The sequence below is a fragment of the Symphalangus syndactylus genome, chromosome 9, assembly GCF_028878055.3.
Source record: "Symphalangus syndactylus isolate Jambi chromosome 9, NHGRI_mSymSyn1-v2.1_pri, whole genome shotgun sequence".
Taxonomy (NCBI): domain Eukaryota; kingdom Metazoa; phylum Chordata; class Mammalia; order Primates; family Hylobatidae; genus Symphalangus; species Symphalangus syndactylus.
This window is the reverse complement of record NC_072431.2, coordinates 8,036,701-8,060,253: the sequence shown is the minus strand read 5'-3', so window position 1 is coordinate 8,060,253 and position 23,553 is coordinate 8,036,701. Positions and strand designations below refer to the sequence as shown.

The following is a 23,553-nucleotide window of genomic DNA, read 5'->3' as shown; positions in this document are numbered from 1 at the left end:
GAAGAAACTATAGCAACTAACGAGCAAAATAACCAACTAACATCATAATGACAGGATCAGATTCACACATAACAATATTCACATTAAATGTAAATGGGCTAAATGCTCCAATCAAAAGACACAGACTGGCAAACTGGATAAGGAGTCAGGACCCATCAGTGTGCTGTATTCAGGAAACCCATCTCACGTGCAGAGACACACATAGACTCAAAATAAAGGGATGGAGGAAGATCTACCAAGCAAATGGAAAACAAAAAAAGGCAGGGGTTGCAATCCTAGTCTCTGATAAAATAGACTTTAAACCAACAAAGATCAAAAGAGACAAAGAAGGCCATTACATAATGGTAAAGGGATCAATTCAACAAGAAGAGCTAACTATCCTAAATATATATGCACCCAACACAGGAGCACCCAGATTCATAAAGCAAGTCCTCAGTGACCTACAAAGGGACTTAAACTCCCACACAATAATAATGGGAGATTTTAACACCCCACTGTCAACATTAGACAGATCAACGAGACAGAAAGTTAACAAGGATATCCAGGAATTGAACTCAGCTCTGCACAAAGTGGACCTAATAGACATCTACAGAACTCTCCACCCCAAATCAACAGAATATACATTTTTTACAGCACCACACCACACCTATTCCAAAATTGACCACATAGTTGGAAGTAAAGCTCTTCTCAGCAAATGTAAAAAACAGAGATTATAACAAACTGTCTCTCAGACCACAGTGCAATCAAACTAGAACTCAGGGTTAAGAAACTCAGTCAAAACCGCTCAACTACATGGAAACTGAACAACCTGCTCCTGAATGACTATTGGGTACATAATGAAATGAAGGCAGAAATAAAGATGTTCTTTGAAACCAACGAGAACAAAGACACAACATACCAGAATCTCTGGGACACGTTCAAAGCAGTGTGTAGAGGGAAATTTATAGCACTAAATGCCCACAAGAGAAAGCAGGAAAGATCCAAAATTGACACCCTAACATCACAATTAAAAGAACTAGAAAAGCAAGAGCAAACACATTCAAAAGCTAGCAGAAGGCTAGAAATAACTAAAATCAGAGCAGAACTGAAGGAAATAGAGACACAAAAAACCCTTCAAAAAATTAATGAATCCAGGAGCTGGTTTTTTGAAAAGATCAACAAAATTGATGGACCGCTAGCAAGACTAATAAAGAAGAAAAGAGAGAAGAATCAAATAGATGCAATAAAAAACGAAAAAGGGGATATCACCACCGATCCCACAGAAATACAATCTACCATCAGAGAATACTACAAACACCTCTATGCAAATAAACTAGAAAATCTGGAAGAAATGGATAAATTCCTCAACAAATACACCCCCCCAAGACTAAACCAGGAAGAAGTTGAATCTCTGAATAGACCAATAACAGGTTCTGAAATTGTGGCAATAATCAATAGCTTACCAACCAAAAAGAGTCCAGGACCTGATGGATTCACAGCTGAATTCTACCAGAGGTACAAGGAGGAACTGGTACCATTCCTTCTGAAACTATTCCAATCGATAGAAAAAGAGGGAATCCTCCCTAACACATTTTACGAAGCCAGCATCGTCCTGATACCAAAACTTGGCAGAGACATAACCAAAAAAGAGAATTTCAGACCAATATCCTTGATGAACATTGATGCAAAAATCCTCAATAAAATACTGGCAAACCGAATCCAGCAGCACATCAAAAAGCTTATCCACCATGATCAACTGGGCTTCATCCCTGGGATGCAAGGCTGGTTCAACATACGCAAATCAATAAATGTAATCCAGCATATAAACAGAACCAAAGACAAAAACCACATGATTATCTCAATAGATGCAGAAAAGGCCTTTGACAAAATTCAACAACCCTTCATGCTAAAAACTCTCAATAAATTAGGTATTGATGGGACGTATCTCAAAATAATAAGAGCTATCTACAACAAACCCACAGCCAATATCATACTGAATGGGCAAAAACTGGAAGCATTCTCTCTGAAAACTGGCACAAGACAGGGATGCCCTCTCTCACCACTCCTATTCAACACAGTGCTGGAAGTTCTGGCCAGAGCAATCAGGCAGGAGAAGGAAATAAAGGGTATTCAATGAGGAAAAGAGGAAGTCAAATTGTCCCTGTTTGCAGATGACATGATTGTATATCTAGAAAACCCCATTGTCTCAGCCCAAAATCTCCTTAAGCTGATTAGCAACTTCAGCAAAGTCTCAGGATACAAAATTAATGTACAAAAATCACAAGCATTCTTGTACACCAATAACAGACAAACAGAGAGCCAAATCATGAGTGAACTCCCATTCACAATTGCTTTAAAGAGAATAAAATACCTAGGAATCCAACTTACAAGGGATGTGAAGGACCTCTTCAAGGAGAACTACAAACCACTGCTCAATGAAATAAAAGAGGATACAAACAAATGGAAGAACATTCCATGCTCATGGGTTGGAAGAATCAATATCGTGAAAATGGACATACTGCCCAAGGTAATTTATAGATTCAATGCCATCCCCATCAAGCTACCAATGACTTTCTTCACAGAATTGGAAAAAACTACTTTAAAGTTCATATGGAACCAAAAAAGAGCCTGCATCGCCAAGTCAATCCTAATCCAAAAGAACAAAGCTGGAGGCATCACGCTACCTGACTTTAAACTATACTACAAGGCTACAGTAACCAAAACAGCATGGTACTGGTACCACAACAGAGACATAGATCAATGGAACAGAACAGAGCCCTCAGAAATGATGCCGCATAGCTACAACTATCTGATCTTTGACAAACCTGACAAAAACAAGAAATGGGGAAAGGATTCCCTATTTAATAAATGGTGCTGGGAAAACTGGCTAGCCATATGTAGAAAGCTGCAACTGGATCCCTTCCTTACACCTTATACAAAAATTAATTCAAGATGGATTAAAGACTTATATGTTAGACCTAAAACCATTAAAATCCTACAAGAAAACCTAGGCAATACCATTCAGGACATAGGCGTGGGCAAGGACTTCATGTCTAAAACACCAAAAGCAATGGCAACAAAAGCCAAAATCGACAAATGGGATCTCATTAAACTAAAGAGCTTCTGCACAGCAAAAGAAACTATCATCAGAGTGAACAGGCAACCTACACAATGGGAGAAAATTTTTGCAACCTACTCATCTGACAAAGGGCTAATATCCAGAATCTACAATGAACTCAAACAAATTTACAAGAAAAAAAACAAACAACCCCATCAAAAAGTGGGCAGAGGACATGAACAGACACTTCTCAAAAGAAGACATTTATGCAGCCAAAAAACACATGAAGAAATGCTCCTCATCACTGGCCATCAGAGAAATGCAAATCAAAACCACAGTGAGATACCATCTCACACCAGTTAGAATGGCCATCATTAAAAAATCAGGAAACGACAGGTGCTGGAGAGGATGTGGAGAAATAGGAACACTTTTACACTGTTGGTGGGACTGTAAACTAGTTCAACCATTGTGGAAGTCAGTGTGGCGATTCCTCAGGGATCTCGAACTAGAAATCCCATTTGACCCAGCCATCCCATTACTGGGTATATACCCAAAGGACTATAAATCATGCTGCTATAAAGACACATGCACACGTATGTTTACTGCGGCACTATTCACAATAGCAAAGAGTTGGAACCAACCCAAATGTCCAACAACGATAGACTGGATTAAGAAAATGTGGCACATATACACCATGGAATACTATGCAGCCATAAAAAATGATGAGTTCGTGTCCTTTGTAGGGACATGGATGAAACTGGAAAACATCATTCTCAGTAAACTATCGCAAGGACAAAAAACCAAACACCGCATGTTCTCACTCATAGGTGGGAATTGAACAATGAGAACTCATGGACACAGGAAGGGGAACATCACGCTCCGGGGACTGTTGTGGGGTGGGGGGAGGGGGGAGGGACAGCATTAGGAGATACACCTAATGCTAAATGACGAGTTAATGGGTGCAGGAAATCAACATGGCACATGGATACATATGTAACAAACCTGCACATTGTGCACATGTACCCTAAAACCCTAAAGTATAATAAAAAAATAAAAATAAAAATAAAAAAATAAATAAATAAAAATACCACTAATTAGATGACACTTAAGGTGAAATAATTGTTTTACAAAAGCCTAGCACAATATTCTCTCTTTAATGTTCAGTAGTAAGAATACTATATTAAACATTTTTAATTATACTAATAGACTTGAAGCACATAGAGGACTGAGTTGAATAAAGATATTTAAAACATATATCATGAAGGGAACTGAGACACTTATTAATGTTTAACATATAAGGTTGAATATGCATGCTAAAATTTTAGTTGTTAAAATATAAAAATAGAATGTGTGAATTTCAAACCCACTAAAAGAATAAATAAAACTAGAACATATAAACGGTATGAAAGAAAATGAAGCAAATAAACCATATAAAATAGAAATAAATTAGTAATATGCTAGGAATATGTCAAATATATGTTTAACTTGATAATAAAAGATAAACATTTGCTTTTCAAAATGTCTAATCTTTTATGAGACATACATAAAATGTTAACATAATTTTATAAAGTTTTTGAAGTAAAAAGATGAATAGAATTTTAAATAAAAAAGATGATTAGAAAAAAGAAAATATTAACCAGAATAATATTATGGCAGCACCATTATTGCAGAAAAATAAGGCAATAGTGATAAAGTGTGTCATTACTTTATAATACAGAATAATTATTCTGGACAAAATGAAAAACTATATGCCAGGAGGTGTTCTTTAGTCACTTAACATGTATTATCTTAATTAATCCTAAAAGCACCCTATGCTTTAGGTACTATTAGTATTCCCATTTTGTAGTTAATGAAGCTAAAGGTCAGAAAGTTTAAGCAATTTGCCTATTATTGCACATTATTAGGTGATGGCAATATATATACTATACACATTTGTACACAGTGTCAAAATTGACTCGAGAGGAAATAGACATGAATAGAATAACTCAATAAAATTAAATGAGAGTCAAAACTGTAAAAAGAAACATGTAGACAATTTACAGAGAATGTTTACCAAATTACCTAGGAAAGAAAAAATCTGTTTCATGTGGCTAAAATAATCCTAACCGTAAAACTGGTTAACACCAAAGGAGAAAAGACTTTTAGCTAATCTAATTTATGATTATAAGTCTTATTTATAAACATATTCAAAAATCTTAAATACTAGCAAGCATCATTCTTAATTGTATTTATCACAGAAATATTGGTAAAATTTGATGTTTGGAAATTGAGTACTATATTTAGTCGCATTAAGATAAAAGATACAAAAAACCCACAAATATAGATGACAAATCAATGCAGACAGAAAATAACATTCAAACATTTCAATACCTATTTATAATTAGGACGGAAGGCTTGCTATATGCAAGCTTAATACATAAAAATCAGCAATATGTGTACATATGTTCATACCATCAATACTCATTTAGATAAAAAAGAAGAAGAAAATCCATTCATAAAACAAGATTTCATAAAAAATTTGGGGCCAAATTAAACAAAATAAATTCAAAACTATTAAGAAAAAAATAGAATTATTTTATTGACGTTCTTGAGAAAAATACCTTAATAATTGAAACAATTTCTGTGGTCACGGATAAAAATATTTACTATTGTAAAGCAAAAACTCCCACCCCATATCAATTTATAAATGTAATGCAATGATTACATAAAGATTATTTTATGGAATTTGGCTTATTTATTAATTTTAAAATTCATATGAAATAAATTGCCAAAATAATAGGACAAACTTGAAAAATGAGAAGGACTTGCCCTATTAAATATCAAATTTCTTATAAACTTATAGTACTAAATGATTTTCAAATAATCGGAAATCCACATATACATGCTTCACTTGTAAAAGCTAACATTTATACGGTGCTTACTATAGCCTAATTACTTTCTACATGCTTTGTGAAAATTAACTCAATATTCAGAGAAATCCTATGAAGCATATGAGGATTACAAGTAAGGAAACAGAACTGGAGTGTTTAGGAAATTGTCAAGATTCCATAGCTATTAAGTAATTGAGCTGATTTTCAAATCCAAACAGTCTAGCTCATGCTATTAACCAATGTGCCTTAAACACGATTTGACTTTTAACTGTCATTGACAGTCTAATAATTTAATCCTTCTCAAATTACTCGACATTTTTAAATCAACAGATGGAATCTGATCCTCTCTGAAGAAATATATCTGCTGGATTTCTTCGATTTTCTAGGATTATTACGTATTGTTGATTATCATTATTACCACCCTCTTTTGACAATCTGTTCTCTTGTTTTGCAATGAGTTTATAATAATTTGTTTTATCTCATTCTGAATATGGCTCTGTTTCTACAATGAGCCTGGGCCAATATTCCCATTTATTTCTGCTGCCAATAATGAAGAGTTAGAAAGATGCTATTTACACATGTTATTATTTAAAAGTAAATAGTTAGCCACAGCTGCTGCAATTTTCCCAATTATAAGAAAGTGAAATTAGGTGGGGAAATGGGGGCACAACTACACTATCAATTGTCTAGGCATTCAGAATAAAATATGAAAGAAAAAAACGAGAAATAATAATTTGCTTCTAGTACACTAAACTTTGAATTGAATAAACCTATGTAAATCCCAGCTACACTTAATATACACAATAAGCATAATCATAAGATAGGCTTGGAATTAGTAATTAAAAGTTTACACTTTTCCAAGAGTTTTCAGAAATATTCTGTTTAATTTCCCCATATAAACAGTTGGCAAACCAAAAATACAAAGGGCAAGATACAATTTCTTCAGGTTCAGGAAAGGTGACTTATACGCATTTTTGGCAAGTAACTTTGAACCACTTAAAAATTAGTTGAATAAAAATATGTATTAAACATATTTTCTTCAATTTAATGCTTGAGAGATGAATCCATGTTAATGTGACTCTAGTTCATTCATTTTCACTGTGCAAAATATTCAACTTTATGAATACACCAAAATTTATATATCCATTCTGCTATTAATAGATATGTTGATTGTTTTCCCTTTAAAAGTTTCAGATTTCTTGGCTGTTATGAACTATGCACTTTCCAACAATCTTTAACATTTATTCATGGGAGCACATAAAGATACCATTAAAGTTTTAAAACAACAAAATAATAACACATTGTTAATAGTGCATATATCTAGCAAAATTACCAGTGAATATATTGGAAGGAAAATCATCAAAGTCAGGATGTCAGCCATCCCTAGGAAAGGAAGGGTACATCGGGGGTTTTAACGACATTGTTCACGTTTTATTATTAAAGTAGGTTGTGTGTGCATGTGTTTGTGTGTCTTATTGCTCTACATTTTTCATGTTCCAAATACTCCATCAAATTACAAAAAGTGTAGTAAAAACATAAATGTAAAAATAGTCTAAAGGAAAAAATAATTTCCCATTAGAGATTTTGTAAAAATGACTCAGGAAACTGTCTCTTTTTGTTTGCTTGTTTGGTAACATGGTTGGTTGCATGTCACTATTTGTGATAAGTAGCTCCTAAAACAAAAACCCAATGATTGCCTCTATCTGATAGTCATGTCTTCGTATAAGCTTTTCCCTTTGAATGTGGGCTGGATCTACGGACTCACTTCTAACAAACAGAATACAGCAGAAGTGATAGAATTTCACCTCAAAAAGTATGTCACAAAGGTAGTGTGTGGCTTCCTTCTTGGGTGTCCACTATTGCTCTCTTGCTTGCTTGCTCTAAGAGAAGGTGGTTACTATGCTGTGTGCTGCCACATGGCAAGGAACTGATATTTCTGGCAAACAGGCTGTGAGGAAACAGCACTTGAAGCCCACCAACAGTCATGTGAGTACGCTTGAAAGTGAATCTGCCCCCAGTCAAACTTCTCCCAGATGACACACTGATGACAGCCTTACGTGAGACTCTAAAGAGGAGATCTAGCTAAGCCACGAAAGGATTCCGGAAGCACATAAGCTGTGAGATAATAAATGTTGGTTATTTTAAGCCATAAAATTTTGGGGTAATTTATTCCACAGTAATAAATAAGATTCTCTTCTTAGGAAAATACTATAAACTGGGCTTTGAAATGTAAAAAATGTTTGTAGCAGTAAAATTACAAAGAACAAAAATGAAATATTCTTGATATATTCAAAAAGATGATTGGAGGAGATTCATTTCTAGCATGTCAGAGCAAAGAGATCAAAAAAATCCTCAAATACTCTCCCCAAAAGAAAACCAACATTCCAATACGCTGAAGAATGACCGTGAACATACAACAAACTGTTTTGTGAACATGTATTCCCAATATTTACTGAACTTGAAGTAAAAGCATGAAAAATGTGCGGTGTTTATGCTTGTGGCTACTCCTCTACCCCCACCAGGTTCTGCCTGTGTAATAGTCTAAGCAGTCCTTAGAAACAAGCTTTGCTATTGCTGTTGGCGACAGCTCACTTAAGTTGAGTTATTTTTCAGTTAAAGACAAGCAGACAGGAGAGCCAACAGCTCTGGTATCCTGAAATTGCAACCCTGATCTCACTCTATCCTGTGGCACACATTCTCTCTCTTCCCCTTACCCCTTTCTCACCCTACCATCCCGTCCCTCCCCCACCCATATATAGAAATACCCATACATACTCAGCCACGAACACACACTAAAGCATATGAACAATTTTATCAGTGCTGCTACAGCAATCTCTCATGATACAGGGACAATTTAGAGCCATCATGTTGCTCTTTTGTGAAAAGACTCCTCCCAGAGTGACTTGACAAGAAACCACAGAGATTATTGCCCTACAGCCATGGAATATAGGAGGTTTAAGTATCTCTGCTTAAGAATCATAAGATAAAGGTGAAAAATATTATTTATGGCAACCACAGCTGCTGATCTCGATTCAGCTGTCATTTCTATTCCTCCTTAAAAAAAAAATTGAGATATTTTAAATCTATTTGCTTTTCCTCCTCCCCATCACCTTTTAAACAAAAATGCTGTCATTGATTTGCAGTTTCATGATGATTGAAGGCATGCTTTTGCTGTTAAACAATCATTATTTAAAAGTTTAATCCCATAATTGTTTCCCATATCATAAAAACAAATCTTAAAATTCAATGTATATTTAAATTATTAATGTGATAGACATAACTTAGATACATGATTTTTGAAGAGTACAGACCTAAAGAGGTATTTAATCACTTTGTCAGGTAGGAGATGGACTTAATATATCTAAAATCATTTTTGGTGGTCTTTCTCACTGAGATGGTGGTAATTAACACCTAAAAGACTTCATGTAGCAATAAAAAGAAATAATGAGGCTGTGTTACAATGCCCTAGTAAAATGTCACTCTTTTGATTACTTCTCCAGAATTTGTCTGCCAAATGCCATCATTTTTCTCATTTAGCTGTCACCTTAGCTGTAGGGTACTGGTAGCATCTTACAGAAGTGCTCAGGTTCCTGGCTATTTACTAAACAAACCATGATAAATTCAAATCTGTCACTACACCCAAAATGAGGCTAGAGTTAATTTACTTGTGCAAATTGAAACATGCCAGATCTTCCTTTTGTTTCCGTATAGTTCCTGGACATGGCCACTTTGCTCATCTAGGAGTTGGAACCTAATTACCCTTTGCAACGCTGCTGTGGTAAAATAGCATGAATGTGTAACCAGTCTCACTGACAGCAATGTACACAGCCTCCCAGGACAGCAAGCCAGATTAAAATCAATGATTTGGGTCGAAGGGCCTTCTTGTCCTTTGGGCTGAAATATTACAAAGTCAGGACATGCTGTATTATATAAACACATCGACCTTCAATGTGTGTGTCCTTTGGAATTTTTCTTATAATCTCCAGAGGAAATATAAAAACAGCAAATTCAATTAAGTTACTTCACAGATTGACTTGAACGTAAGGTCAAAGTTCCCAGAAATAGACCTGAAAACATTATCTTTGGCTATGTAAAAATAACAACAACAACAACAAAACAAAATAAAAGCAAAAGTGCATCTCTACAAGGTTGCCATACCTGTACAACATTATGTAACATTTAGTCTCATAATGTTCAGAAAATCATGATCCCATATGAACTATTGGGTATTTTTCTTTCCTCTCTTAATAAAATGAGTTTTATAAACAGAAAAATTTCCAGGAGGGGAAAAAAGAGAAAGTAGCTCACTATGGAACTATCTAAATCAATTTTCATTTCACATCCATAGTTGAATACAGCTATAACTGGCTGGGGTAATATAGTGGAAAATCCAATATGGAGACTTGTATGTGCACTGGATTTTCAATCTTATTACACTATCTTGTTTGAAACAATATAGTTAGAGGTCAGTTAGTGCAGCTTTCTTCTCTACATAAGCTCAGTTTTCCAGGAGACATTCATTCATTCAACTATCTGAAAATGCATCAAGTTGAGACTTGCCCTATGGTTCTTATATTAGATTTAGGGAAGGACAGTATTTCAACTGAATGTTAAATTGTTTTAAGGTCAAAAAGTACTTGTAGCATCTGAATTTAGCCACTCTAACATATATATATGTATCTGTGTGTGTGTGTTTGTGTGTGTGTGTCTGTGTGTGTGAGTACACAAGTATGTGTCTATTTTCTCCCTTAGGACTACAATCTCATGCATATTAGCACTTCAAAAATTTGAAAACAATATGAAGACCCTAGAAACGTACCATAATGTTCTTACATATACTTCTTTTATGTATCTATATTTTTAAAGACTCAATAAAATTAACTAGTATCATTTCTTCCATTTTAAGAAAGCAAAAATTTCTTTCTACAAAATACATTGAATTCTGAATATATACATTTAGGAAATATATCTCATATATTCACACAAACATGTCTGTATGTGTGAAAATTCTAGAAATATTATCACCAATTGTTATAGTATCCATTATTAGAAAAGGCCATCTTATGGTTATCTTCATATTCTCAAAAAGTTTCGGTTGTCACATCAGTTGTTTTAACATCTTAATGTGATTAGGCTGTTGATTAACTACTTTTTCAAACAAAATTGTTTACTAGAAAAATAACACTATGTCCATGAAAACAAGATTACCAAAGTAAAAATAATATGAATTTTCCCACTAATAAGTGAGTTGCTACTTTCCTTTTTTTTTTTTTGAGACGGAGTCTCGCTCTGTCGCCCAGGCTGGACTGCAGTGGCGCGATCTCGGCTCACTGCAAGCTCCGCCTCCCGGGTTCACGCCATTCTCCTGCCTCAGCCTCTCCGAGTAGCTGGGACTACAGGCGCCCGCCACCACGCCCAGCTAATTTTTTGTATTTTTAGTAGAGACGAGGTTTCACCGTGGTCTCCATCTCCTGACCTCATGATCCGCCCGCCTCCGCCTCCCAAAGTGCTGGGATTACAAGCGTGAGCCACCGCGCCCGGCCGAGTTGCTACTTTTCTACCCATTTTTTCATGGGCCGGCCAATCTTTGCAATTAATGGACACATCATAGTTAAATAATAAATCTCCTGATGTACCACAGTCAGAAAAGAGTAACATTGCATATTTACTTTTTAGCTTTTCTTCTCAGTCAGAAAAAGAGTAAAATGAACCCACCCATGATGAGCACATAGGGAGGGAATACCCAGGCAGCGAAAACTGGATGCTGCTATCAAGTGCAGACTACTACAGCTCATGTCAATGAGGAAACCCATCCCAGATAATGAGTAACTGACTGCTTGCACGTTAGTGAGCACACTGGAGAAAACAACCACCCCAGCCAAACAATTAATGAAGACCCAGCATTTAAAATCTAAACTGTGCTCAAGTACAGACATTAAGAACTTTCTGCAATTAGTAGTTAATAATAAGGGCAAGACAATGACAATTGCAGTGGAGATAACTGTGAGATGGACCAAGAAAAATTTGTGACACACAAGAAGAGAAACAACTGCTTTTCTAATTATTTGAAAAGAGGTGTGGGGCCGAATGGGGTGGCTCATGCCTGTAAGCCCAGAAGGTGTGAGATGAACTAAGAGAAATTTGGGACAGACCAGAAGAAAAACAATTGCATTTCTAATTCTTTGAAAAGAGGTATGGGGCCAAACGAGGTGACCCATGCCTGTAAGCCCAGAACTTGGGAGGCCAAGGTGGGCGGATCGCTTGAGCTCAGGAGTTGGAGACCAGCCTGGGCAACATGGCAAAACCCCATCTCTACAAACAATACAAAAATTAGCCTGGTGTGGTGGCATGCAGCTGTAGTCCCAGCTACTTGGGAGGCTGAGGCATGGAAATTGCTTGAACTTGGGAGGCACAGGCTGCAGTGAGCTGAGATCACCCCATTGCACTCCAGCCTGGGTGACAGAGGGAGACCCTGTCTTAAAAATAAAATAATATAAATAAATAAACAAGATATGGAAAAATAGTACATCTTCAGAATATATTGTTTAGAGTTTACTGTACAAAACTCTGTTGAATTTAGCTATAAAAACAAGTTATACAAAATTATTTTATAGAATGTGTTCAATCATTCTCAATTAGCTACTAAATGTGTTAGCTAAATAGGCGAACCACGTATGCTTGTTAACTTTAGCAAGAGTGTCTTCTAACCAGTCATGTGTAAAAACAGATTGATATTCACTGCTATAGACCTCCTTCCCCAAAACTCACCAGTGGTGCAGTCTTCTGTTCAAAGGCAGGTGCTATCAGTACAGTTTTCATGTAAACCTCCCGTTAGAGCTATCTGAATCCCATTGGAAGCCTATCATTGTATCGTTTAAAAATCCCAAGTTCAGGAAACCTTTTTATTCTTATTTGGTGAAATTCCTAGTCATACTTTAAGACTTATCTTAAATATTATCTTTCTTGGAAAACTTTCTCAGTCCTCTTCAAAAAAGTAAGATTTCAGTAATGAAATGCAACTTTATCCTCTGTAATAACTAGATTCCAGGCCGGATCTGTCATAATAGCAACAGCAACAGCAGAAACAGCAACTAATATTGTTTGGCACTGAATGTAGCATCTTACCATATTATTTTGTTTAATACTTGTCATCACATTGTATGGTAGCTACCATACCACTATTAACTATTTTAATATCTGGAATCTTACCTATTGTCTCATAGATAGAGTAGATTAGGAATCAGAGCCATTTGTCCCAGAGAGTCTGAGATCTTAACCATGTGACTATGTAATACTTCTTCATTATTCTGAATTTTTTTTGCAGTAGCCTATGAACTTTCTGAAGATGTAGAATATGTCATCCTGTTTATCTTTGATCTCTCAATGTATAAGTTAGGATGGGGAAGTCGTGGTTCTCATGATAGAAAATGCACAAAAATAGAAAAATGCACATAAAGGGCTTAGCATACTAGCTTTCTCATATTAGCGGAGAGAAAGCTCCTAATTAGTGTTTGTGAAGTCAGTGAATTATGGCATTATTTAAGGTGTCCTAGCCTGGATTCACAGCACACCTAGAGCTCAGAGAATGATAAAATTGTACTCCTTCCTTCGGTTGCTTTTCAGAGGCTTCCTTCAGACAGCTGCTGAAAATGCCATTTGTCACTTGTCATTTATTATAAAATTACATTAGACATGCTATAACAATAAAGGACAGTAGGGAAAAGATTTCCTATAGTGGTCTTCAATTAATTTAGTCTTATGGTATAGTTATTAAATGGTCAGACTTACCTCTTTAGCCACTAAGATCAAAAGCAGAATAAATTTTCTGAAGTCTCTTTAGCACAAGTAACTCAAAAATCACTTCCACAGCACTATAACTCAAAGAGGTGTTTAAGAAATGTTTCCACGTATTTCCCGTAATTATATTTCTATTTCACTATACTGTATCCTGAATAGCAAAATCACATTCTGATAATAGTGTTGAAATTTAACTGAAAGAGATTTTCTAGACACAGCAACAATGCTCTTAAATACTTTGAGAGACAAGACTGATTTAATTAAATAATAACAGATTCAGAAGGTTCAGGCTTAAGTTCATCCAGAAGAATGTGAGTCATTCATTTCCCACTTTTCTTCTGCTGACTCACCAATAATAAAGGCTTTTTTCAAGAAGTATTTTCAAAGTAGCTTCATTTTAGATGCATATATAACAGATTTAATCATCAGTAGGTTTTCAATGAAGAATTCTAGTTAATTCACCCAATTTGATATATATATATATATATATTTTTTTTTTTACAGTATCCACACTTCAAAGTTGTTAAGCCTTTTAAAAATAGGGATTATCCCTTTGCATAAGAGGAATAGTAAATAATTCTCATTCAACTAGGTTAACTGGACCCTTGGGCCCTCTCTAGGAAGCAGTTTCAAGATAAGCACTTGGATCTGACAAAATAAAGCCATCACTAATAATAAAACCAGGAACCAATAATAAAACTATAGTATTGAACTGAAGATTCAGATAAAGGAATGTCACAGAGATACGATGCTTTAAGTTATCCTAGGAAGTTAGGTGAATCTCACTCTCGCTCTCTCTCTCTTTCTCTCTCTCTCTCTCTTCCCCCATCACAACTTTGCAAGATTATTACTATTATACTAGTTGTTTAAAATAGGAAATCTGAGTTTAAAGATACTTCATGCCTTTCCCACTGCCATTTAGCTATAAAATACAGAGACAGCACCAAATGCATTGCTTGTGTTTTCTGTTACAATGTATCATTTTCTTACTTATTTTATATATTCTGGAACGATTGTAATATGAATGTGTTTGATATAAAACACAAGTTCTCACTTTTTCTCTCTTGTGCGTTAAGGTACAATTCTCACATTTAGGCATAAAATTCAGTGTCTCTGTTAAATAATGATAGTACATATTCTATTTAAAACCAGCGGCATAAAAATTTTTCATCATTCAACTTCAAATTATATTCTTTTCATGTGCACTTTACTTATATTTCAAGTTTCAATGATTGTATTTTGTTCTTTTAGTTTCCATCAAGGTTAGCAATAGTTTTTAGATTTATTTAACTGGCATGAAAAGCATCCTCTTTCAACAAAATTATTAATAATATAGCTAATCTACTAGAAAACAGAGAAAATATTCTCAAATCTCCAAGGAGCACTTTTAAGCTCTTAAATTATTTAAAATTTGAAAATACCTTTTATTAAAATGCAAAGACATTCAGGCCCACCAGCTACTACATCTCAATGCAGGGTGTGTTGGATGTGTTTGATGAACTGGTTTTATTGGGCCATGGGAAAATAATGAACAATTAATATAGGCTTACATCTACAAAGTTTAATCATCTTCATATTAAGGTTTCTTTTGATATTCAAATCAAGAAATAACCTGGTGATTTGAAAAAATGAAAACCATATAAAAAGAGATAAGTTCAAACAGTTCATTGACTTTTGTTGTGTATCTTAAATAGAAATTTAAAATGCTATTGCAACAGAGATTTAAAATTTGCTTAAGTCTGTAACTGACAACTCAAAGTCAGAAAGGCAGCTGAGGAATTTATAAACAGATTACATATTCCCTTCAATCTGTGGATAACATCTTAAGTACCTGAGAAGTGCATTTATAGAAAGTCATCCGAAAACCATGCCTAAGAAAAATAATTAAAAGCCATGTTCTCACTCATAGGTGGGAATTGAACAATGAGAACACATGGACACAGGAAGGGGAACATCACTGTTGTGGGGTGGGGGGAGGGGGGAGGGACAGCATTAGGAGATATACCTAATGCTAAATGACGAGTTAATGGGTGCAGCACACCAACATGGCACATGGATACATATGTAACAAACCTGCACATTGTGCACATGTACCCTAAAACCTAAAAGTATAATAATAATAATAATAAAGAAAAAAAAAGCCACGTTTGAAATAAAGTTAAAACCGACACAAAGAGAAAATGCAGCAAATTATGATTTTTGAGCATTCTAGTATTGGCTAATTTTAATTTAATTTACATTTTAAATATATCCTATTTTGGCACTTAGTCCAGGCATTTAGTCATATATACATATGTATCACTAGTTAAATAGTAAGCTTATAAGGAAGAGTTTTCAAAACAGAGACATTTATATAATGACTTTGTAATTACTTAATTTCTAAAATATTGCAGTCATTTTTAAAAAGTGTTTTTTGCTTTTAGTTACTTGTTTTCAGGGTAAATGGAACTAGAATACCTTAAAATAAGCTAAATAATTTTCCCTTGAGTTGTAAAATTTATGTAAAGCACCAAACACACCGTGTGAAATAATTGGTATGCATTAAACATATCATAGGAGAGTATAAGCAGCTGCATTAGTAATAGTATACTATTACTAATATATACTAATACATACAAATTAGTATATATTAGTGTACTAAAACATACTAATTAGTATACTAATATGTACTAATAGTTCTCAGTGACAAGAACCCTGGGATGAAGAAATCATTATTTCCATCTATTATTTAAGAGAATGATGCAGAGGTTTTAAATACTTTAAGATTAAACAACTTCTAAGCATTGGAGCCAGAATTTTAAGTACTAGCTCCTTCCTGAGTGCATACTTTTTGCAGTGATTTAACACCGCCCACTAACTTTATAGAACATCAGGTCTTACAAGCTACATTATAATATAAACAGATGAACAGTGGCATAACCCTAAAAAGCTAGTTTATAAGAGCTTCACATTTTAAGAAGTTAAACATTATTTTCATTATTTAAAAAGTATATTCTCAATTTAGGATTCATGCGTCGTTTACAAAATAGGCATTCTTTTCCTTATTTAGAGTTCATGTATCATCATTTACAACATAGGCATTATTAATTTTAGGTTCGAAGGAATACGTATAGGTTTGTTACGTGGGTAAATTATGTGTTGCTGAGGCTTGGTATATGAATGAGCATGTCACCAAGGTAGTGAGCATAATACCCAATAGGTAGCCTTCCAATGTATGCCCTCCTCCCCACTCTCTACCCTCAAGCAGTCCCCAATCTATTGTTCCCTTCTTTGTGTCCGTGTGTATTCACTGGTTAGCTGCCACTTATAAGGGAAAATACGCAGTATTTGGTTTTCTGTTCCTGTGTTGGTTCACTTCAGATAATGGCCTCCAGCTGCATTCATGTTGATGCAAAGGACATGATTTCATTATTTTGTATGACTGCATAGTATTCCATGCTGTATATGTACATTTTCCTTATCCAGTCCACCATTGATGGGTATCTAGGTTGATTCCATCTTTGATATTGGGAATAGTTCCATGATGAACACAAGAGTGCATGTGTCTATTTTTATAATACATAATACATATTTATAAGGGTTCATTGCTGCTATTGACTGAATGTTTATGTTCCCTCAAAATTTATATGTTGAAATCTTAAACCCGAATGATATGGTATCTGGAGGTGGAGCCCTTGGTCAACAATTAGGTAATGAGGGTGGAAGCCTCATGAATGAGATTAGCATCCTTTTAAGAGATAGACCCTTGTTGTCACTCTCTGTTCTCCACCATGTGAAGACAAAGTAAGAAGACAGCCATCTGCAAAGCAGAAAGTGCTCCATGGCTCACTAGATACCGTATCTTCCAGCACCCTGATCTTGGACTTCCCAGCCTCCAGAACTGCAAGAAATAAATGTATGATATTTATGCTGCCCAGTCATCCACGGTATTGTTTGGTAACTTGATTAAGACAACTGCCCTCAGGCATGTTTGTCAGAAATGTTCTTGTTGGTGAATCTGAAACAAGAAGATTGGAAAAAAGTAACATAGGCTGGGCGTGGTGGCTCATGCCTGTAATCCCAGCACTTTGGGAGGCCAAGGAGGGCGGATCATGAGGTCGGGGGTTCGAGACCAGCCTGACCAAAATGGTGAAACCCCTTGTCTACTAAAAATACAAAAATTAGCTGGGCATGGTGGTGTGCACCTGCAATCCCAGCTACTCAAGAGGCTGAGGCAGGAGAATCATGTGAACCTGGGATGAGGAGGTTGCAGTAAGCCAAGATTGCGCCACTGCACTCCTGTCTGGGCGACGGAGCTAGACTGTCTCAAAAAAAAAAAAAAAAAAAAAAAAAAAAAAAAAAAAAAGTACCGTAACAGCCAAGAAAGCTTATATTATTTATCACTATGGAGTTATGGTAACATATTCAGTCCTTGACTTCCTGCAAAATGATACCATTCATATGCACTTTTGCAGCAATCCTGTTTAAGTAAAAACTGATCTATTCATAGCCATATATCTCTAGCTACAGATGTGCATATGAGCAACATGTGTATTGTCTTCATATATGTGCATTGAATTACTTTTGTGTAACCTAGTCCAAAACAAACTAGTCAAAACAGCAATTTGTTTACAATAGATTAAATGGTTAGCCTTTACTTCTTAAACTTCGGCTAGTGATATCTACTTTAACTTGTTTAAAAAATAATTGAGGGCTGGAAGCGGTGGCTCACGCCTGTAATCCCAGCACTTTGGGAGGCCGAGGCAGGGAGATCATGAGGTCAGGAGATCGAGACCAACTTGGCTAACACAGTGAAACCCCGTCTCTACTAAAAATACAAAAAATTAACCAGGCGTGGTGCTGGGCGCCTGTAGTCCCAGCTAGTTGGGAGGCTGAGGCAGGAGAATGGCGTGAACCCAGGAGGCGGAGTTTGCAGTGAGCGGCAATCACACCACTGCACTCTAGCCTGGGTGACAGAGCAAGACTCCGTCTCAGAAAAAATTGATAAAATGATAGGATGAGTACTAGCTATAAATGAATACAATCACGATGAAAAGATTACAATGATGGTACAGATATTCTGTTAAAGCTTTCAATGAGATTCATTTACTTTAGCAATGTTTTTAAACTTTTGTATGTCTTTTAAAGAGAATTGATTAGACATTTGGATGAAGAATAAACTCTCAAAATAATTGAAAGAGATGTGATGAGTAATTTTATGTGTCAACTTGCCTAGGTTACGGTGCCCACTGGCCTAGTCAAACATTAGTACTTGGAAGTTATTGTTTAGATGTGACTAATATCTTAATCAATAAATGTTGAATGAAACATGTTATTCTTCATAATGTTAACAAGCTTAAAGTTGAAAACGTTAAGAACAGAGACTGAGGTTTCCAGAAAAGAAGGAATTCTCTCCAAGACTGCAATATAAAAACTCTGCTTAAGTTTCCATCCTGCTGCTTTGTGAAGTTAGGATTCAAGACTGAAACATTAATTCTTACCTAAATTTCCGTCCTACTGACCTGCCTTACAAATTTCAGACTTGTCAGCTCCCACAATTGTGGGAGCCAATTTCTTAAAATAAATCTCCTCCTCTCTCCCTCTCTATACATATATATGTCATATATATAATTCGAAATAGTATTTTCACATCTGATTTTTAAAATAAAGACACATAAAACTTGATGTCTAGGTAACTTCCCATCTTCCAATTCAACATTCCAACAATTTTGACTATTTATCCTATAAACAGTTTCTTTCATTCAACAAATCATTATGACAAAGTTAGAGTAAGCATCTCTGAAAGAATAATAATAAAATTCATTTTTAAAATATTCACTTTCTACTAATTTTTTGGTTTCACTAATGGCAGGGCCTCGGGAAGGGTTGGTGTTCATCCGCTTGCGGAGGCAAGCCAGGTAAGCAACTAATTTGTTGCTTCAAAACCATAAACTTTCATCAGAAATGAAGATTGTATTAAAATGTCAGTGCTAGAGTGGACCTAAGAAAAACGTCTTCCAACTCCCTCATTTCAAAGTGATTGTTGCTCTGAGGTCATACAAATAACATGACAGGATGAAGTCTACTAATAAGATACTACATTGATATCATACTCAAAGAAAAACAATCATACATTATGTGGAGTAAATATTAATAAGCAGACAGGTATTTGTTACATAATTGAAGAACAGGAAAAACAAGGACAGTTTCTTCCTCCACTATTTTTTCAGCTTATGGAATAGTAATTCAGATCAGTTTGCAAAGACTATAAAGATGAATTTGATACAAGTTTTAGAACAATATAATGTATGACATTTCTACTTCATTGCAAGTTTTGGCTTAAATGGCTGACCAATAGTGAAAAGCATCCTTAAGTAAATTTAAAAATATAAAACCATAATATGGATCTCAGTAATATAAAATACAGATGATATTTATAAGAACCCAGAAATAATATGTAAACCAAATGCAATGAATAAGGGTAAATTAAAGAGAAAATTAGGAGACTCAAACAAAAACAGAGCTGATAATAGAGAAAAAATGGAAAAAGAAAACAGAATACATGCTTTATATATATTTATATATATTTGCTTGTATGTTGTATATATGTGTTTATATATGTATATTCTATATAGTAATAAGGATGACCAAAGAACGAAAAAGGAAGAAGAAAGAACATAATAGTGGAGAAGACTTAGCACAAAAAAATCACCAATTATCACCACCATATATGGCATTTTTAATTTATTTTTTGCTGAAGTAAAATGTAATCAAATACAATAGAGCTAAAATAATTAGAAATATTTATTGAAGACAGAATGAATGAAGCAATTTAAAAGATCATCATATTTCTAAAACTATTCTCTTTTTATAGAATAAATCTGTTTCACTGGAGGCAATCAAGTAAGAGTTTAATTCCATAATCAATATATCACATTAGTTTTTAATTACTTATATATGCAACCACTTCCCTTTTCCTATTTTTTCTTTTTTTTTTTTTAGGAGTTAACAGTCTTTATTGGGCTCAGACCAGGAGTCCATGGGTCTTGAAGAGCTCTGTGTATTTGTCAGTTTTCTTCTCCACTTTCTTCTCTGCCTGTTTCCGTAGCCTCATGAGCTGTTTCTTCTTCCAGTAGTGGATCTTGGCCTTCTCCTTCCTCTTCTCCTCCAGGGTGGCTGTCACCGCCTGCTACTTCCAGCCAACCTCGTGAGCCAGGCGCCCCAGATAGGCGAACTTTCTCCTAGGCTTCAGACGCAGACCTTGAGGGCAGCAGGAACCACCATCCGTTTTTTCTTGTCGTAGGGCGGTAGGATGCCCTCAAACGCCTTGAGGCGGTCCAGAGCGGCCTGGCCTCGCTTGGTCTTGGGGGCAGCTTGGCTCGCACGCTCCGCCAGAAGATGCAGCTGGGGACCCGGAAGTGGTAGGGCCTGGGGAAGGGCTGGTGTTCATCCGCTTGCGGAGGAAAGCCAGGTACTGCACCTCGTCTCTGTAGAAATTGCCAGAAATGCTGATGCCTTCGCAGCGTATGACCACCACCTTCCAGCCTAGCGGTACCTGTTTAGCCACGATGGCCGCCAGGCGGCCCAAGAGATGGCCGCGACCATCAAGCACCAAGACCTGCACCTCCGCCATCTTCGGCAGCCGCTTGGGAAAACCCCTTTTTCTATTTTTATTGCATTATCTGCTAGTTTACCTGCTCCATCAGCTTCTTGAGGAACACTTTTCACCTGGTTTATAACCCCTCTCTCTTACATGATTCCTGCTACCAAATGCTGCGATTTCAATATCCGTATCAATACATCCTCACTAGCTCTATATTCCCTAATACCCTCTACTGAAAGGACAGTCACCTCCATTTCACCTCCGCAAGACTCTCACAAAAACATTACCTAGACCTTAGGATCACACAAAGATATCCTAGCTCTGAAATTACAAACCCAGATGGTTCTCCCTTCTACCTTGGCCTCCCATCTCCTGATCTCTGTCTTGCCTGGTGCACCTACTCGTCAACCTGACTGAAGCCTTAGTGCTGTTTCACAAGCCTCTCTCCTCGAGGTAAATGGCATGTCCTATGTTTCACAATACTTGTCTCAAATATGTAGAATTCTCTTCAGACCTCTAACCCAGCTGTTGCTCACATTCTCACCGAAATAACTTTCTATTTTAGTGTCTCAAAATGGACAACAGATACGAACTCTTTCAACTTCCCAGTCACTGCCAGCCTACTTTGTTTTTCTACTTCCTTCTTATCTACCTTTATATTACAAAGTAAGACAGTTTTTCCTCAAGTTATCTGAGTTTTGATTCCAGTCCGTCCAGATTCTCAATTCCATCAGATATCCTCTCTGCTTTACATCATTTACGTTTCTTCCCACTCATCATCTATAAAATGGGACTTGTACATATTGAATGAATTAGGTGAAATCCTGTATGTAAAGCACTTGACACATGTACAGTACATATTAAATGCTATGAGATATTATTGTTGGCAGAGTACCAGTAGTATTAATAAATAGTAATATAATTTTAATATACCTGAAGTCTTTTACACCTAAATATAAACAAATTAAATATGACGTATCCCACTGCCTCTTCCTTTCACTCTTACTCTTTCTTCTTAGCATCCTTTATTGAGTTCTTACCATGTCATTCATCATTTTAAACCTTTCTATAGTTGTAAAACTTAAAATCCTTATAAGGGGCTTAACACTTTTGGGGGCAAATAGCAAGTACTTGATTAATGTTAGTAAAAGTAGTTGTGATGATTAGATAATAAAAACAACTATAGATTAGATATCATCATGGACCTTTGATAAACAGCTAAGGAAATTGCCCAAGGCTATAAACCTAGTAAAAGGTGGAGATGTATGCTTGCAATTAGATCAACTCATTGACACATTTGCTTAACAATCCCTACCCTTGGAACCTTCCCACTAAATTCCTGATTTTTTGTTTTTTTAAAAAAGGGCCTTTTATCAGGCACCAACCCATGTGAAGGTCACAATGCTGTCAACAACAATCCTTCTTGGAGCTTTTGTCTCCTATAACCCTTGCATGCCATTTGTCCATAGGAATTAAGAGCTGACCTTCCTGAGCCCTGACTTTGTGTCAGCCATTGAACCAGTAACTATACAGGCCCTGACTAATTTTATCCTTACAGCAATCCTATAAGCAAGGAATTGTTATTATTGTCTCCATTTGACAAATGAGCAGCATTTAGTTGCATGAGGTTCAGACAGTGAAAATATCTGAATTATAAAAATCTATACAAGTGACAAAGTGTAAATCCAAGATGAGAAGCCAGCAGCTTGTCTCATGCTTGTACTCACAATGGTGCTCTAATGACCTTAATGCCCAAGTTAGTAGCACATAATACTGAATACATGCTTGTGGGACAAATGTTTATGCTATAGAACTTACATAACACATAGCTAAATGCAGTGTTAAGGAAGATCATTGAAATACTGGAAAATAACTTTTCTCTCCAGTTTTGGTGTTTTAAATTCCTAAAAAGAGTTTCCAATTCTCATGTTCAATTTGAAGGTAAAGGATTTATGTTTATGGTCTTAACATATACCTAGACATTAAAAAAGGAGAAGAAGAGTAAAAGCAACTACAGATCCTATCACGAACACCACCTGGGCACTTACGTGGCTATAACAAGGTAGAGGTATTTCATTAATCTAATATTTGACACTAGTTTCCCCAAAGAGATCACTCTTTAAGAATACATTTACAGGTGTTCAGGGTGAAGGTAAAGCTGGGAGGTCAGGAGGGAGGGCCTATCAGGGCTTAGAGAAGGGGGATGCTATTTGTCATGTCATGGGAATTGATGACAGATGGGGAAGGAGATTTGTTTTGTGGGTCCT

At 35.8% G+C, this 23,553-nt stretch overlaps 1 protein-coding gene and 1 pseudogene across 2 annotated transcripts in view; both read right to left on the bottom strand.

Annotated features, from left to right (window-relative positions):
- Positions 1–23,553, bottom strand: part of MDGA2 (MAM domain containing glycosylphosphatidylinositol anchor 2) — an 837,606-nt gene that overhangs the window by 334,242 nt on the left and 479,811 nt on the right. The gene's annotated exons all lie outside the window — the stretch shown is intronic.
- On the bottom strand, positions 20,502–22,093 carry LOC129489150 (large ribosomal subunit protein uL13-like; annotated as a pseudogene).